Below are 16,591 nucleotides of genomic sequence, written 5' to 3'. Positions count from 1 at the left end.
ATCATATTTTTTTTCCCCTTGAGACGGAGTTTCCCTCTTGTTGCCCAGGCTGGGGTACAATGGCATGATCTCGGCTCACTGCAACCTCCACCGCCTGGGTTCAAGTGATTCTCCTGCTTCAGCCTCCTGAGTAACTGGGATTATAGGCATGCACCACCATGCTCAGCTAATTTTGTATTTTTAGTAGAGAAGGGGTTTCTCCACCATATTGGTTAGGCCCATCTTGAACTCCCAACCTCAGGCTATCCACCTGCCTTGGCCTCCCAAAGTGCCGGGATTACAGGTGTAAACCACCATGTCCGGCCAACATTGTTATCTTTAAATCTGTGTAAAGAATCACATTGGAGGGCTGTGAAGTAGCTATATTTATTATGCATTTTAGTTGTTCTTTTCTATAGATTCTTCCAATATTAGCATGCTACCTTACAGGTTTTAATTTGAAATTCCTCTTTTCCCAATTTTAAAAGTTTGAAATAATAAACTACTATTCATACTTCACAAAATCTTGCAAGTTGGTATCAAATTATTAATATCTTAACCACCAAAAAGGATTACTTCCCATACCATTCCTGCTATTGAGAAATTACACTTATTTCTCTTAAAACACAAAATGACTATTTTAGCAACAAATTAGATAGAGCTTCAGTAGCTAAGATATTGATCTCTGGAGGGAATAAACTATATGCCTAAAATAGAGTAACTCTAAGTACTTTCCATATATTTCTGTGTATATATACATGGATTTGTGATAAAATGCAGACACAGGTGAATGGTAACTGTAACATAACCATAACTTGCCTGTGGCTACTCCACCTTCCCTACCAAGAACAAAAAAATTTTTAATCAGGTTGGAAAGGGAAGAAAAGCGAAGGAGTTACATAAAGTAACTTGTTCCCCCCCTTGTTTTCTTTTGACGTCATGTGACAATTTTAATAGCTCTTTTCTCACAGCAAACAGAAAAGGAATATGGATTATGAAGAGAAAATGATCATGAAAAGAACAATTTTTTATGAAAAGAAAATGGTGTAGAATTCATTGAAGGTAATGATTTTGTGTTATTTTACAAGAAATAAAGACATCTAGGTGGTTTTTTATAAGCCTCAAAGATGCTTATCAAATATTATTTTTTGATTTTCTAGTTATGGAAAATGTTAAATATAAAAGTAACAGAAGAATATAATAAACTGCCTTATACCCAGCTTTAACAATGGTCAATTCATGGCCCACCTACTCCCCACGGCACTCCTTTATTTTGAAACAAATCCTAAATAAATCATTTTATCTATAAATATTCAGATTTATGTCTAAAAGATAAGAACTATTAAAAAAAAAAATTGGCCACACATGGTGGCTCATGCCTGTAATCCCAGTGTTTTGGGAGACCAAGGAAGGAGGATTGCTTGAGCACAGGTAGTCAAGCCTGCAGTGAGTCATGATCACATCACGGTACAACAGCTTGGGCAACAAGTGAGATCTCGTCTCACAAAAACAAAAAGAAACAAAAAAACGTAACTATACCATTAGTATACCTATTTTCTTTTTCCAGATGGAGTCTTGCTCTGTCACCCAGGCTGGAAAGCAGCTACGCCATCTCTGGTGAATGCAACCTTTGCCTCCCCGCCCTGAAAGTGATTCTTGTGTCTCAGCCTCCTCAGTAGCTAACAGTACAGGTGCCCACCACCATGCCTAATTTTTTTACTTCTAGTAGAGACGGGCTTTCACCATGTTGGCCAGGCTGGTTTCAAACTCCTGACCTCAAGTGATCCACCTACCTTGGCTTCCCAAAGTGCTGAGATTACAGGAGTGAGCCACAGCACCCAGTGTAACTTTTTTTTTTTTTAACCTAAAAATTTAACAATAATTTTTTAATGCCATAAAACACAAGGTCAAATTTCCAAATTTCCCCATACATTTATTTTATTCTATGTTTTTCTATGTGAGTCCAAATTAGGTGCATACACTGTGATCAGTTGATCTGTCCAAATGTTATTTTAATGGCAATAATGCAATGTATTTTAAAAATTAAACTTAGAAGTTTTAACAAATTGAAATAATTAAATCTAGTATTAAAGGGGTGAATAACCAGATTAAGTCTACCAAGCAGGGCAATGTTGATTATGTGTACTACAAATGTACAGACACACGATCAAGTTAAGCACTTGGGTGAAAAGCAGGGGAGGGTTGACTTCAATGCTGCCTTTTATTAAAACGCTTCCTTCATTCACAAGTTTTAATATGATTTTTATCAAGGAAGTCCACTAAACCATGCTAACAAAACCCTTTTGTGTTGGCTAGGTGTGGTGGCTAATGCCTGTAATAATCCCAGCACTTTGGGAGGCCCAGGCAGGTGGACTGCTTGAGCCCTGGAGTTGGAGAGCAGCCTGGGAATATAGTGAGATCTTATGTCTACAAAAAATTTAAAAATTAAAATAAATAAATAATTAGCCAGGTGTTGTAGCAGACCTTGTAGTCCCAGCTACTTGGGAGGCTGAGGCAGGAGGACCCCTTGAGCTCAGGAGGTCAAGGTTGCAGTGAGCTATGATGGTAACACTGCACTGCTGTCTGAACAAGAGAGTGAGACCCTGTCTCGAAAAAATAAAACAAAAAGCCAAAACCTTCTGCGATCCCTCTGTGGTGTATTATTATTTTTTAAATTTTCAGTCTTTTACTTTGACCGAACACTTCCTCCTTCATTTGAAATTAACTTGAAATCATAAAATTTCAGAGTTGGGAGCGATTATGTGGTTTCCTCATCTCAGAGAGTAAGCAGCTTTGATATGATTATAATGTTGGTGTTTCCAGTGAGAAAGCTACCAGGAGGAAGCAATCTGCTGACAGCTACAGGCTGTGTTCTAATTTGTTAACAGATACTACTATATAAGTATGATCAGGAAAAGTTTTATTAGCACAACATGAAATAACTTTGAATTTGATCCTTTCATAAAGGTTGGTAAAGTTAATATTTCCTTTGACATGTTGAAACTATCTTGTTATACAAGTAATAAAGTAGTACATTTCATTTAAAATTTGAAATAATAAAGGTTAGAAACCTGTCATCCACAGAACCATGCAGAAATCAACATAATTAATGCCAGACTTTTTACTATGCCATGACTAGATAATATAAAATTGTGTACTATTAATAAATAAAACATACAGTATAAAATATTTCATGGTATTCTGTTTTGGGACATTTGAAACCACAGTTAGAAATTAAAAAGTCTGCTAGGCGCTATGGCTCACGCCTGTAATCCCAGCACTTTGGAAGGCCCAGGCAAGCAGATTGCTTGAGCTCAGGAGTTACAGACCAGTCAGGGCAACATGGAGAAACCCTGTCTCTACAAAAAATGCAAAAATTAGCCAGGCAAGGTGGCATGCACCTGTAGTACCAGCTACTGGGGAGGCTGAGGCAGGAGGGTCACTTGCACCTGGGAGGTCCAGGCTGCAATGAGTGGTGATTTCAGCACTGCACTCCAGCCTCAGCCACAGAATAAGACTCTAAGACTCTGGCTTGCCAGGCACGGTGGCTCACACCTGTAATCCCAGCACTTTGGGAGGCCAAGATGGGTGGATCACTTGAGGTCGGGAGTTGGAGACCAGCCTGGCCAACATGGTGAAACTCCATCACTTAAAAAAAAAAAAAAAAGAGAGAGAAATTAAGAAGTCTTTCAATATTTGCATATCAACTTCAAATAGTGTCTTCTGAGGTTAAAAAAAAAATATCAGTGGTTCCTGCTACATCTATTGCAAAATTCTAGATAACATTTCACTGTGTAGTAAATTTATTAATCAAAACAAACATTTTTAATAGAAATTCACAGTTGGGAGCAGTGGCTCACACCCGTAATTCCAGAACTTTGGGAGGCTGAGACAGGCAGATCACCTGAGGTCACGAGTTCAAGACCAGCCTGGCCAACATGATGAAACCCTGTCTCTACAAAAATTAGCCAGGCATGATGGTAGGTGCCTGTAATCCCAGTTTTTCTCAGGAGGTTGAGGTGGGAGAATCACTAAAACCAAGGAGGCGGAGGTTGCAGTGAGCTGAGATTGTACCATTGCACTCCAGCCTGGGCTACAGAACAAGAGACTCCTTCTCACAAGAAAAAAAAAAAAAAAGGAAATTCACAAGTCTCAGTGCACTTTATGTAAGTATGTAAATGACCCATTACATTAAACCTAGGAATCAGAATGCCCAGTAAAACAATTTAAGATCCTAATTGAGTGTTTGATATTTGCAAGGAACAGTATGAGGTGCACCTTCAAACTGCAGAATGAAGTATCAAAATGATACCAAATCAAATCATCTATACATTTAGTTTAAAGGAGGTAAAGTCAGTAATTTAAACATGAGAATTTTTGAGATCAATTTTTTTTTAACTCTGTGAGTCTTATAAAAATCTGCTAGAATTTATTTGTTCCAAGCTCTACAAGATTAAGAAAAGAAACAAAATCCTGTGTGGACTTTACAAATTTAGAACATTGACCATGGTCTGACTTCAATCTCGTTTATTTTATTGTTTAGATTGACTTCATTCATTTTCTCCCAGAGCTCCTAATGTACTAAGAGTCCTTTATCTTGTATGTGTCTTAATTTTTTTTTCCTGATTTACCAAAATACAAAGATTCAAGCCTTTGATTATTTTAAAACAAGGCAAAAGCATGTGTCATAGTAAATATATTATACTTGATTCAGGTAAGGCAATTACAGAGTTGATTTGTTCAGTTACTATATAAAAGTACAGATGTAAATCTCTTTTAATATACAGAACAGACAGAAGACCACATTGTAACACATCCATTCATCTTACCTGTCTCACAAGGGAGAAGCAGTGTTCACATCAACAATACCTATTCATATTTTGAGATGATGGAAATCCCACCTAAGAAATGTGGTATCAACAATACCACTTTACGGCATGTTCAATAACACAAAAACTACATGGTAATTGGAACTTTTTGGTTTTACAGTTCTGTTTTTTAATCACTTGCATTTGCCTCTCTCTCCACTGTTTCAATTTGTATTTGAAACTAATGGGAAAAATTCTGCAAAAGTAAAAAAATAAAAAATAAAAAATAAGGCTTCCTCTTAACTGCAAAATGACCAATTAATAAAATCACTGTTAAAAATACTATTAACAGAATAATGGCTTTTAAAATAATAGTACTTTAGTTTCTGATAATTAATAATATTTATTTCTCTTTCTCTCATGCTTTTTCAAAATCTGGTGGCCCCTGTTATATTTACGCTTTATATCTTTAGTCCTCTATTGAATCACCCAGCAGGCCTTTGGTCAACTTCCTCTTGTTAATACCCATGTCCTTCTTCACCTTGTCAATGCTAATTAGAACCTTAATCTGTTTTTCCAAGGTGTTAGCCAGTTAGGTTAAAGGATCACTAGCAAATTTCATAAGGTTCATCTACTGAATCAACTACTTATTAAGTAAAATGTTAAAAAACCAATCTTGCTAAACCATATCTACTATTTGGAAGCAGCTTCCCCTAAAATTGTATTTATATTTAGTGTAGTGATATAAATTTGAAGTAAGACTTTTTCTAAGATGGGAATGAAAATATCTATTTTTTTAAGGCCAGATTAAGATAGAAACTTAAAAAATAATACAAAGTAGAATAGATTAAGTTAAGGAGGCTGAAATATAGTCCTTAGAATGGACAAGAAATATTAATTAATCAAATGCTGGTAGTAACTGGTTACTTTGGATGAATTCAACATTTCTCCTTTCTTAAGGATGATCTTAAAAGGGTTCATAAGAAGTTTGAATACAAAGTGAACAAAATAAAAAAAATCCTGAATAGGTTGGTACAGAAGAGGAAGGAAGGCTGGTGATAGTCTAAGAGAAGACTTGTAGCAGGAGCTCCTGTAGAGCAGATGAAGACCAAGGAAAAAGCCATGTGTTTGGGGAGATAAGTATGCTTTCAAGTCCTGGCTGCTCGAAAGAAAAGTCAGACACTGGCTTATGTTTCTGGTGGGTGGAGAAAAAAACAGACATGTTCTCAAGTGATGAGTGCCATCGTCAGGATATACAGTATGATAATACTGCTCACCCATCCTGCTTGAAAAAAAAATGAAATAATGTTCCTGGAAACCAAGTTCTCATGGTCTATCTGCTATAGAATCTCCTTATAACTGGAAAGAAACCTAGAGTTATATTGGAGATAGAGAGATTGATTAAGGAGCGACTTAGAACACTTTGTAAGAATAAAGACTAAGAAAAAAATCCACCTTGAAAATCCATGCAACAATGCAGGCTTAAAAATGAGGTAGAAGGCCGGGCGCGGTGGCTCACACCTGTAATCCCAGCACTTTGGGAGGCCAAGGCGGGTGGATCACGAGGTCAAGAGATCGAGACCATCCTGGTCAACATGGTGAAACCCCGTCTCTACTAAAAATACAAAAAATCAGCTGGGAATGGTGGCACGTGCCTGTAATCTCAGCTACTCAGGAGGCTGAGGCAGGAGAATTGCCTGAACCCAGGAGGCGGAGGTTGCGGTGAGCTGAGATCATGCCATTGCACCCCAGCCTGGGTAACAAGAGCGAAACTCCCTCTCAAAAAAAAAAAAGAAATCTTGCTTTGGCCGGGCGTGGTGGCTCAAGCCTGTAATCCCAGCACTTTGGGAGGCCGAGGGGGGTGGATCACAAGGTCAAGAGATCGAGACCATCTTGGTCAACAAGGTGAAACCCCGTCTCCACTAAAAAAATACAAAAAATTAGCTGGGCATGGTGGTGCATGCCTGTAATCCCAGCTACTCAGGAGGCTTAGACAGGAGAATTGCCTGAACCTAGGAGGCGGAGGTTGCGGTGAGCCGAGATTGTGCCATTGCACTCCAGCCTGGGTAACAAGAGCGAAACTCTGTCTCATTAAAAAAAAAAAAAAAAAAAAAAAAATGAGGTAGAAGAAGTATATTTAGAAATAGATGAATATTGATATGGTAGTGATATACTGTTAAAGTAAAAAATAAAGCAGTATAGAAAACAGTATACACACTATAAATGTCCTAATTACTATTTCTAAAAATACTTTACCTAAAAAGAAATCTGAAAGGCTGTTAAAATATATCTAGGTATAGAATATAATTTTTTTTGTTCTAACTACTCACATGTATATTTTCTTTATTACAGCAAAAAGCATGTATTACTTGTATAGCTATTAAAAATATATGAAAAGAACTATCTTGGGTCAGGAACTTCTCACTACTTTGTTGGAAAGAGGAGAAAGGGTTAAGAGTAATGAAGGAGGCCTTAGCTTCCATATCTACTCATTTACTAACCAGTCTTCTAGTTGGAAACTCCAAACATCAGGACTGATAAAGAACTGATTTGGCAACATCTTAAAATGGGGAAATTATAATTTCAAAGTGACATATATTTGTTATTACTTTCAATGAAATAAGTAGCTATACAGTGTGCCTGCTAGCTATAGAATATATTACTAGTAAATTCCTATACTATACAAAATATAAAATATTGTTTTGGGGCATCTTTCAGAAAGAATAACACATCTATACAAAAATTTCAAACTGAGGGTTATAAACTAACTTTTAAATAAAATACTGTACTTGAGTTCCCAGTATTATTAGCACTCAAAATACACAGCTTGAATAATTAGCAGAAATGTGGACTCAACAGGCCTAACTGGTAGTCTATATAATTACATCACATGGCTATGCTTTGGCAGGCAAATGCATTTAAAAGCATAGGCAAGGATATGTTCAATGGATAGCTAAAAGAATGAAACATTTATACAGAACAGAAGTTTAATCTTTCTACATATGCCTGAGACAACTCAAGGTATTTTCTAATTCTAACTAATCTATCTATAGTTACTATTCTATCTGTAGGCACTACTAATAAGCAATAATACTAATAATACTGTAAATTTTACATTGAAGCCATTATGTAAGCTTCCTCCATTTTAAAGTTTCTCTGTATATGAATTCATCTTCATCCTTCAGTTTTCCTTTAGCAGGCCAAGCACTTCTCTCCAACAACTGGCTTTCTTTTTTTCTTAGACCAGGTCTTGCTCTGTCACCCAGGCTACAGTGCAGTGGCATGATCATGATCATGGTTCACTGAAGCCTTGACTGCCCGTGCTCAAGTGATCTTCCAGCCTCTGAGTAGCTGGGATCACAGGGACGTGTCACCACACCCAGCTAATTTTTTTTAAAAGTTATCATTTCGGCTGGTCTCGGTGGCTCACGTCTGTAATCCCAGCACTCTGGGAGGCCATTACGAGGTCGGGAGTTTGAGACCAGCCTAGCCAATACAGTGACACCTGTCTCTACTAAAAATACAAAAATTAGCCAAGCGTGGGGGTGCATGCCTGTAGTCCCAGCTACTCGGGAGGCTGAGACAGGGGAATCACTTGAACCTGGGAGTGGAGGTTGTAGTGAGCTGAGATCATGCCACTGCACTCCAGCCTGAGTGACAGAGTAAGACTCCATCTCAAAAAAAAAAAAAAAAAATTTCATTTATAGAGATGAGGTTTCACTTTATTGCCCAGGCTAGGCTTGAACTCCTGGGCTCCAGCAATCCTCCCACTTATGCCTCCCAAAGTGCTGGGATTACAGGTGTGAGCCATGAGGACCAGCCCAAATGACCTCTTAATTCTTTATCCTACTACTTTATCACTTGGTTAATGCACCCTCATTTTTCTTCAGTTGGCCTACAGCATGCTCAAGGTATTATTTATTGAAGGGAGGAGGTGGATCTTTTCCTGACAGGAAGATGCTCTGGCAACTCACTAGCTCCAGCCTTCTCGTCTCCAAATCCAACAGTCCTCTCAGGTCATATCCTTCCATAACCTCTGTGTAACATCTCCTTACAAGGTTGCTTCTTGGTTTGTATGGTACTGTCCTCTAGGAGTTTCTTTCCAACCCACCTCTGCTGGCTTATCCTACTTCTCTTGACCTCTTAACACAAATCTCTGTGCTGAGCTTCCTCTCTCTACACTACACTTTCTCTCACTTATCTGATTCACTCCTATTCTTTTAGCTCTCTATGCCAAGCCATTAATGCCCTCAATAAATCTCTCACAAGCTGCTTTTCTCCTTTTCCATTGAGGCTGTCCTAGTTCCAGAGCCTCACTACTAGTCCATGTTCTCATTCTCAATTTCTTTCTTCCTTTAAGTCATTCTACAAACTACTGATGGAGTAATCTTTCAAAGGCTCTGATTGCATCAGTCTTTTCTATTCAAATACCTTAAATGGTTTCTCACTATCTACTGTTCAAAGTTCAAACCTCTTGTTATGTGACTCTGAGGCTTTTGATTTGCCACTATCCCTGAGTATTCTACATTTTGCTCACAATGTTTGAACCAGGCCAAAAAAATAAACGATGTCCACCACACCCGCTGAAAAGCTAGCCAGCATTGAAGACCCAGTTCAAACTCCAAGTTACCCCATCTGCCTACTTAGCGTGGAAGTATTCTCTTCCTTCTTCATGTGTAGAAAGAACCTGACAACTTTTTGTTGACGTTGATGTCATTCTGTCTTGCTTTTAAAAGGTATGGACCTTTCTTAATTCCATTAATTGAATATGACTTGCTGTAGGATTCTTACTTGCTTTCCACAGTGCCTTCAATAGAAGAGGCAGTGTTAAACACAGGCTATTTATCTGGAATTAAAGACTGCTTGTCCAGCATCTGAGCTAACGTCTGCCTCTGCCTTATTTCTGAAGAAAAGATATGGGATAAGAAATTAGCTAATTGGCCGGGCGCGGTGGCTTAAGCCTGTAATCCCAGCACTTTGGGAGGCCGAGGCGGGTGGATCACAAGGTCGAGAGATCGAGACCAACCTGGTCAACATGGTGAAACCCCGTCTCTACTAAAAAAAATACAAAAAATTAGCTGGGCATGGTGGCACGTGCCTATAATCCCAGCTACTCAGGAGGCTGAGGCAGGAGAATTGCCTGAACCCAGGAGGCGGAGGTTGTGGTGAGCCGAGATTGCGCCATTGCACTCCAGCTTGGGTAACAAGAGCGAAACTCCGTCTCAAAAAAAAAAAAAGAAAAGAAATTAGCTAATTAAGGCCGGGTGCGGTGGCTCAAGCCTGTAATCCCAGCACTTTGGGAGGCCGAGGCAGGCGGATCGTGAGGTCAAGAGATCAAGACCATCCTGGTCAACATGGTGAAACCCTGTCTCTACTAAAAAAATACAAAAAATTAGCTGGGCATGGTGACGCATGCCTGTAATCCCAGCTACTCAGGAGGCTGAGGCAGGTGAATTGCCTGAACCCAGGAGGCAGAGGTTGTGGTGAGCCGAGATCGCGCCATTGCACTCCAGCCTGGGTAACAAGAGCAAAACTCCGTCTCAAAAAAAAAAAAAAAAAAAAAAAAAGAAAGAAATTAGCTAATTATACAATATTATGTGTGTTTTTGTGGGGGGTGGGGAAGGGATAAGTGCTGAATAAATGACTCAAATAATTTTTTCTTTCTTTCTTTTTTTTTTTTTTTTGAGAAGGAGTGTCACTCTTGTCGCCCAGGCTGGAGTGCAGTGGTGGGTTCTCAGCTCACTGCAACCTCTGCCTCCTGGGTTCAAGCAATTCTCCTGCCTCTGCCTCCCAAGTAGCTGGGATTATAGGTGTTCACCATCACACCCAGCTAATTTTTGTATTTTTAGTAGAGATGGGGTTTCACCATGTTGCCCAGGCTGCTCTCAAACTCCTGACCTTAGGTGATCCGCCCGCCTTGGCATCCCAAAGTGCTGAGATTATAGGCATGAGCCACTGTACCCAGCTGACTCAAATCATTTCAAATCATCTTCATTTTAATTATTTTACAAAAAGTAGTAATGAGCAATTCCACTCTAGGTATATACGCAAGAGAATGGAAAAATATGTTCATAGAAGTTTTATATTTACAGTCAAAGAAGCATTATTAATAGCCAAAAAGTGGAAGAAACCAAATATTCATCAACCGTTGAATAATCAGAATGTGGCATACAGATATAATGAAATATTATTTGGCCATAACAAGGATTCTTCACTGATGTTCACTATAACGTGGATGAATCTTGAAACATTATGCTATGTGGAGATGTCAGATACAAAAAGACACATATTGTCTCGTTCATGTATACAAAATGTCCAGAGTAGGCAAATCCATAGAGACGGAAAGTAAATTAGTGCTTACCAGGGGCTGGGGATAATTGAGAGTGGCTGCTAACAGGTACAAAATTTTTTTTGGTGTAATAAATATGTTCTAGAGTTAGATGGTGATGAGGGCTGTAACAACATCACAAATATACTAAAACCCTGAATTTTATATATTAAAAAGGTAAGTTTGATATTATAAAATTTTATCTAAATTAAAAAAAAAAACAGTTATGAGTTTCATCCCCCAAATGACAGCTTCAATTTGTGGTATAATGGAAAAGAGTTTTGACCTTTCAGTCAGCAAATCTAGGTTTAAGCCAATTCTGCCACTTAACTCTCTTACTTAACTGTGGCATCTTTAGGATGCGGCTAAACTTCTCTAAGCCTTAATAACCTCATCTATAAAGTGAGGGCTATAATGCCTTACAAAGTCACTGTGAGACTCATGATATAACATAAAATTATTATTTCAAATAAACAAAATCTTATCGTTATTTTGTGTGCCTAAAATGATGTTTTAAATGATTTTTTAAAAATCCTAAGCTGTATTGAATAGTCCATAACTTCACTGAATAGTCCACAACTGTTTATTGTTGGAATGTTATCTAACCAGCTTTTTTCTTGTTATATATGAATGACATCTTAGGGCTACATAGCACTTATCCTGTAGGCACTAGTAGAACATTACAGAGTTATTTAATTATAATCTTCAGAGAGAGGGGTAGCATGGTACAACAGTTATAAACACAGGCATAGAATGGAGTTTAAGTCCAGGTTTTGCTACAGACCTCGAACAAACACCTAACCTCTCTGAACATCAGTATACAGCCCTGTGAAGTATATGTAAGAGTATGTGTGTGTATTTACACAGATATCCATTAAAGAGGTTCACTGAGAGACTCATTATATAAAGCATATATTGCAATACCTAATACCTAACAAACACTCATTCAGCAATTGTTATTATTCTTGTCCATCCAGTGGAGCAACAAGTTTAAATGACTGGTTTTTGTCTATAAGACAAATTTGAGGCCAGGCATGGTGGCTCAAGCCTGTAATCCCAGCACTTTGGGAGGCTGAGGTGGGTGGATCATCTGAGGTCAAGAGCTGGAGACCGGCCTGGCCAACATGGTGAAACCCTGTCTCTACTAAAAATACAAAAAAAATAGCTGGCTGGGGTGGCAGGGGCCTGTAATTCTAGCTACTCGGGAGGCTGAGGCAGGAGAGTAGCTTGAATCTTGGAGGCAGAGGTTGCAGTGAGCCGAGGTTGTGCCATTGTACTCCAGCCTGGGCAAGAAGAGCAAAACTGTCCAAAAAAAAAAAAAAAAAAAGAAAAGAAAAAGAAATCCAGGTGGGGTGGCTCATGACTATAGTCCCAGCACTTTAGGAGGCCAAGGCACATGGATCACTTGAAGTCAGGAGATCGAGAGCAGCCTGGGCAACATGGTGAAACCTGCCTCTACTAAAAATACAAAAACTAGCCAGGCATGGTGGCACATACCTGTAATCCCAGCTACCTGGGAGGCTGAGGCACAAGAATCGCTTGAACCCAGGAGGCGGAGGCTGCAGTGAGCTGAGATCATGCCACTTAACTCCAGCCTGGGCAACAGTGAAACTCTGCCTCAAAGACAGAAATTAAAAAAAAAAAAAAAAAAGAAAAGAAAAGAAAGAAATCTGAGGTATAACCAGGAATAGAAAAGTAGTTTGTATACTTGCATGATTCAGTGCCCTTCCTAGGTGTTTTTCTAGCATCATATGGGTCTCTGCAGCATTGTATCTAAAGAGTTTAATTGTTTCCTTATTAGTTAAGGAAGAAACATAGTCCTATTGAGCACTAGTCCAAGGCCTGACACAAGTAGATGCTCAGCAAATATTTATTGAATCAATTAATGAACAAAGAGCATGGTGTTACTGGCTGCATCTATAGCCAAGTATCAAAACAAACTCAAAGCATTCACTAGACATTTTCAAATATCCACACTCTTACATATATAAAACATTTTGCATTTTACAAGTTTTCATCTAGGTGTCCTATAAGCTCTTTGGCATCAATACAAAGGAAAGTATATATTATTTAAAAATATAGGAGACCGATTATAACACCCGATTGAAGTAACAAGTATTCCTATCTTTAAGCATCTGAATATATACTTTGTCTTGCCTAACATAATTCCCTAATAGTTTTTTCAGTGCACATCTTCACAGATCTCAACCATATAACACAGTACACTTCATCATACTTAGGTTACTTAAAGAATTGGGTAAAAATGCTTCTTGGTTGTACAAAATTTAATGATTACAGTTATAGAATGGAAAGCTGTTAATATCAAAACTATACCTTTCCAATGGCAACTGTCTGTATCAACTTTAAGAAAACCAAATATACAAATATATGTGTGTATATTTATCTGTATAGATACACACACATATATAGTTTCTCATAATAAAAAACAAACATATCAATCTATAATTAATTACAAAACTGTCATCATTTGTCTCACATTTTTCTGTAAATGAGGTAACAGACTGGACCCAAATAGGAAAAATATTCAGATCCCTTCAATATTACTATATTACTAGGGTTACTGATTTTATTTTATTTATCTTTATGTTATTTATTTTTTGGGACAGAGTCTTGCTCTGCTGCCCAGGTTGAAGTGCAGTGGCACAATCTTGGCTCACTGCAACTTCTGCCACCTGGGTTCAAGCAATTCTCCTGCCTCAGCCTCCCTAGTAGGTGGGATTACAGGCATATGCCACCATGCCTGGCTAATTTTTGTATTTTTAGTAGAGACAGGGTTTCACCATTTTGGCCAGGCTGGTCTCGAACTCCTGACCTCAGGTGATCCATTTGTCTCAACCTCCCAAAGTGTTGGGATTACAGGAGTGAGCCACTGTGCCCGGCCTGAGTTGACTTTAGATAAGCATGATGAAATACATTTACTATTTTTAATTTCTCTTCAAAATCAGCTTCCTCAGCATTATGCTAGAACTGTGAAAGATTTAACTATAAGATACAGTATTTGTATTCAAAATGTTTACATTTGTGAAGATGCAAGAGTGAGTGGTGAGACACTACACACATTTTTGCTCGTTGGCTTGCTAAATTAAAAATCATCTGAGAATTTACAGGAAAATAGTAGGAGTAAGGAGAACATCCCAACAGGAAGTACACTTTACATAGGATCTTGAAGGAAAGGTAAAATCTGATAAGCATCGAGAAGCTCCAAACAAGGGCTTTTTGGGTGAAGTAAAAGGCACAGACTTGAATGAGTTTGGTGTGTTTGAGAGACTGACTTCAATAAAACAGAAAGAATAGGCCCAAGAACAGAGGAAATGAAGCTGGATAGTGCACGGGCAAATTAGAAAGGGTGTTGAAAGTCAAGTAGAAGTTAGATTTAACGTAGGTGAAAACAGGGAACCACTGAAGTTCTGTGAAAAGGGAGTGACAGGGTAGAAATAGTATTTAAAGAAGATTCATCAGGATGAGCTGGTAAAGAGACTGAAATGAAAGGAGGTCACTGTGGTAGTCCAGGAATGAGGCAATAAGGGTCTGAATAGGATAGGTGCACAGAGTTATAGTGCATTTTTGCAGCAATGTGATGTGCCTTGAGACTATAAAGTTAGGAATTCTCAGGAAACAAGGAAAATCATGAAATAATCCGGGAGCTAGCTAGGAGGCAAAGGGGTTGCACTACAGATTAATGCCCTAAAATTTTAAACACTAGAAGTACATTTTTCCCAAGTAGTCTATAAGGAGTTTCCTTGTTTGGTTTAGTCAATTTACTGCAGGTATCCACTAAATTTCACATCTGCTTTGCTAACACATCCCCATGAAAATCTGCTTATGTAAGAATTAGTTTTAATATTTTCAACACATCAACAAAGTTAACTGACCCACTATAAGATATGAACCCTAGAGTCTCAGAAAACAGAACAGAAAACATTCTTTATAGAGTAGTTGCCCCTTATGTGTGGGGAATATGTTCTAGGACACTCAGTGAATGTATGAAACCATAGATAGTACAGAACTCTCTATATATTTCCTTTCCTATATATACATACCTACAATGAAGCTTAATTTATAAATTAGGCACAATACTCTTGCACTTTGGAGGCATTATTAAGTAAAATCAGGGTTACCTGAACACAGGCACTGGGGTACTAAAACAGCCAATCTGATAACCAAGACAGCCGGCTACTAAGTGACTAACAGGCAGGTAGCATCTAAAACGTGGATAGGCTGGACAAAGGGATAATTCATTTCCCTGGATAGAAGGAGTAGATCAGCAGAGTTCATCACACTACTCAGAAGGGTAAGCAATATAAAACTCATGAATGAGGTCAGGAACAGTGGCTCATGCCTGTAATCCCAGCACTTTGGGAGGCCAAGGCCAGAGGATCACTTGAGGCCAGCCTGGGCAACATAACAAGACCCTGTGAGATAGTTTGGCTGTGTCCCCACCCAAATCTCATCTTGAATTGTACCTCCCACAATTCCCACATGTTGTGGGAAGAACCTGGTGGAAGGTAAGTGAATCATGGGGGCGGGTCTTTCCTGTGAGGTTCTTGTGATAGTGAATAACTCTCATGAGATCTGATGGTTTTATTAGGAGGAGTTTCCCTGCACAAGCTCTCTTTTTTGCCTGCTGCCATCCATGTAAGATGTGACTTGCTTCTCCTTGCCTTCCACCAATGATTGTGAGGCCTCGCCAGCCATGTGGAACTGTGAGTGCATTAAACCCTTTTCCTGTATAAATTACCCAGTCTTGAAAATGTCTTTATTAGCAGCATGAAAATGGATTAATACATCCTGCCTCTACAATGTGTGTGTTTTTTTTTAATTAGCTATCTAGGAGGCTAAGGCAGGAGGGTCCCTTGAGTCTAGGAGTTTGAGTTTGCAGTGAGCTACGATCACACCACTGCACTCCAGCCTAGGTGACAAAGTGAGATTCTGTCTCAAAATAAATAAAATAAAACAAAACACATGAATGGTTTAATTTCTGCAATTTTCCACTTTACTATTTTCAGACTACACTTCACCATGGGTAACTAAAATCACAGAAAACAAGACTGAGGATAAGAGGTGACTATTGTATTCAAATACACACGTAAATATCTATATTCTATTGTCACCAAAACAAAAAAAATTTTTTAGCTGATCTAAAATCTTAAGACATAGTCCTAACTTTATCTGTGTAGTGCACTCAGGATAAAACAAACACACTCTACTGAGAAAATAATTTTTTTTTTTAGATGGAGTCTTGCTGTGTCCCTCAGGCTGGAGTGCAATGGCATGATCTCAGCTCACTGCAATCTCCACTTCCCAGGTTCAAGCAATTCTCCTGCCTTAGCCTCCGGAGTAACTGGGATTACAGGACCCTGCCACCATGCCTAGCTGATTTTTTTTGTTTTTTTTCCAGTAGAGACATGGTTTCACTATGTTTGGCCAGGATTGTTTCGAACTCTGACCTGATGAT

General features: G+C 38.6%; 1 protein-coding gene across 5 annotated transcripts in view; it reads right to left on the bottom strand.

Annotated features, from left to right (window-relative positions):
* The window catches only part of TAOK3 (TAO kinase 3), a 210,439-nt gene that overhangs the window by 177,750 nt on the left and 16,098 nt on the right, over window positions 1–16,591 (bottom strand). Inside the window, exon 1 of one of the 5 annotated variants that reach the window (XM_074402170.1) lies at window positions 3,535–3,555. The exons of the other annotated variants lie outside the window; for them this stretch is intronic. The gene's annotated coding sequence lies outside the window, so the exon portion shown is untranslated. Of the gene's footprint in view, window positions 1–3,534; window positions 3,556–16,591 lie in introns of those variants that run through there. 5 annotated transcript variants of the gene reach the window in all.

This window comes from Saimiri boliviensis, chromosome 7, assembly GCF_048565385.1.
Source record: "Saimiri boliviensis isolate mSaiBol1 chromosome 7, mSaiBol1.pri, whole genome shotgun sequence".
Lineage (NCBI taxonomy): Eukaryota > Metazoa > Chordata > Mammalia > Primates > Cebidae > Saimiri > Saimiri boliviensis.
This window is presented reverse-complemented; position numbering and strand designations above follow the sequence as displayed.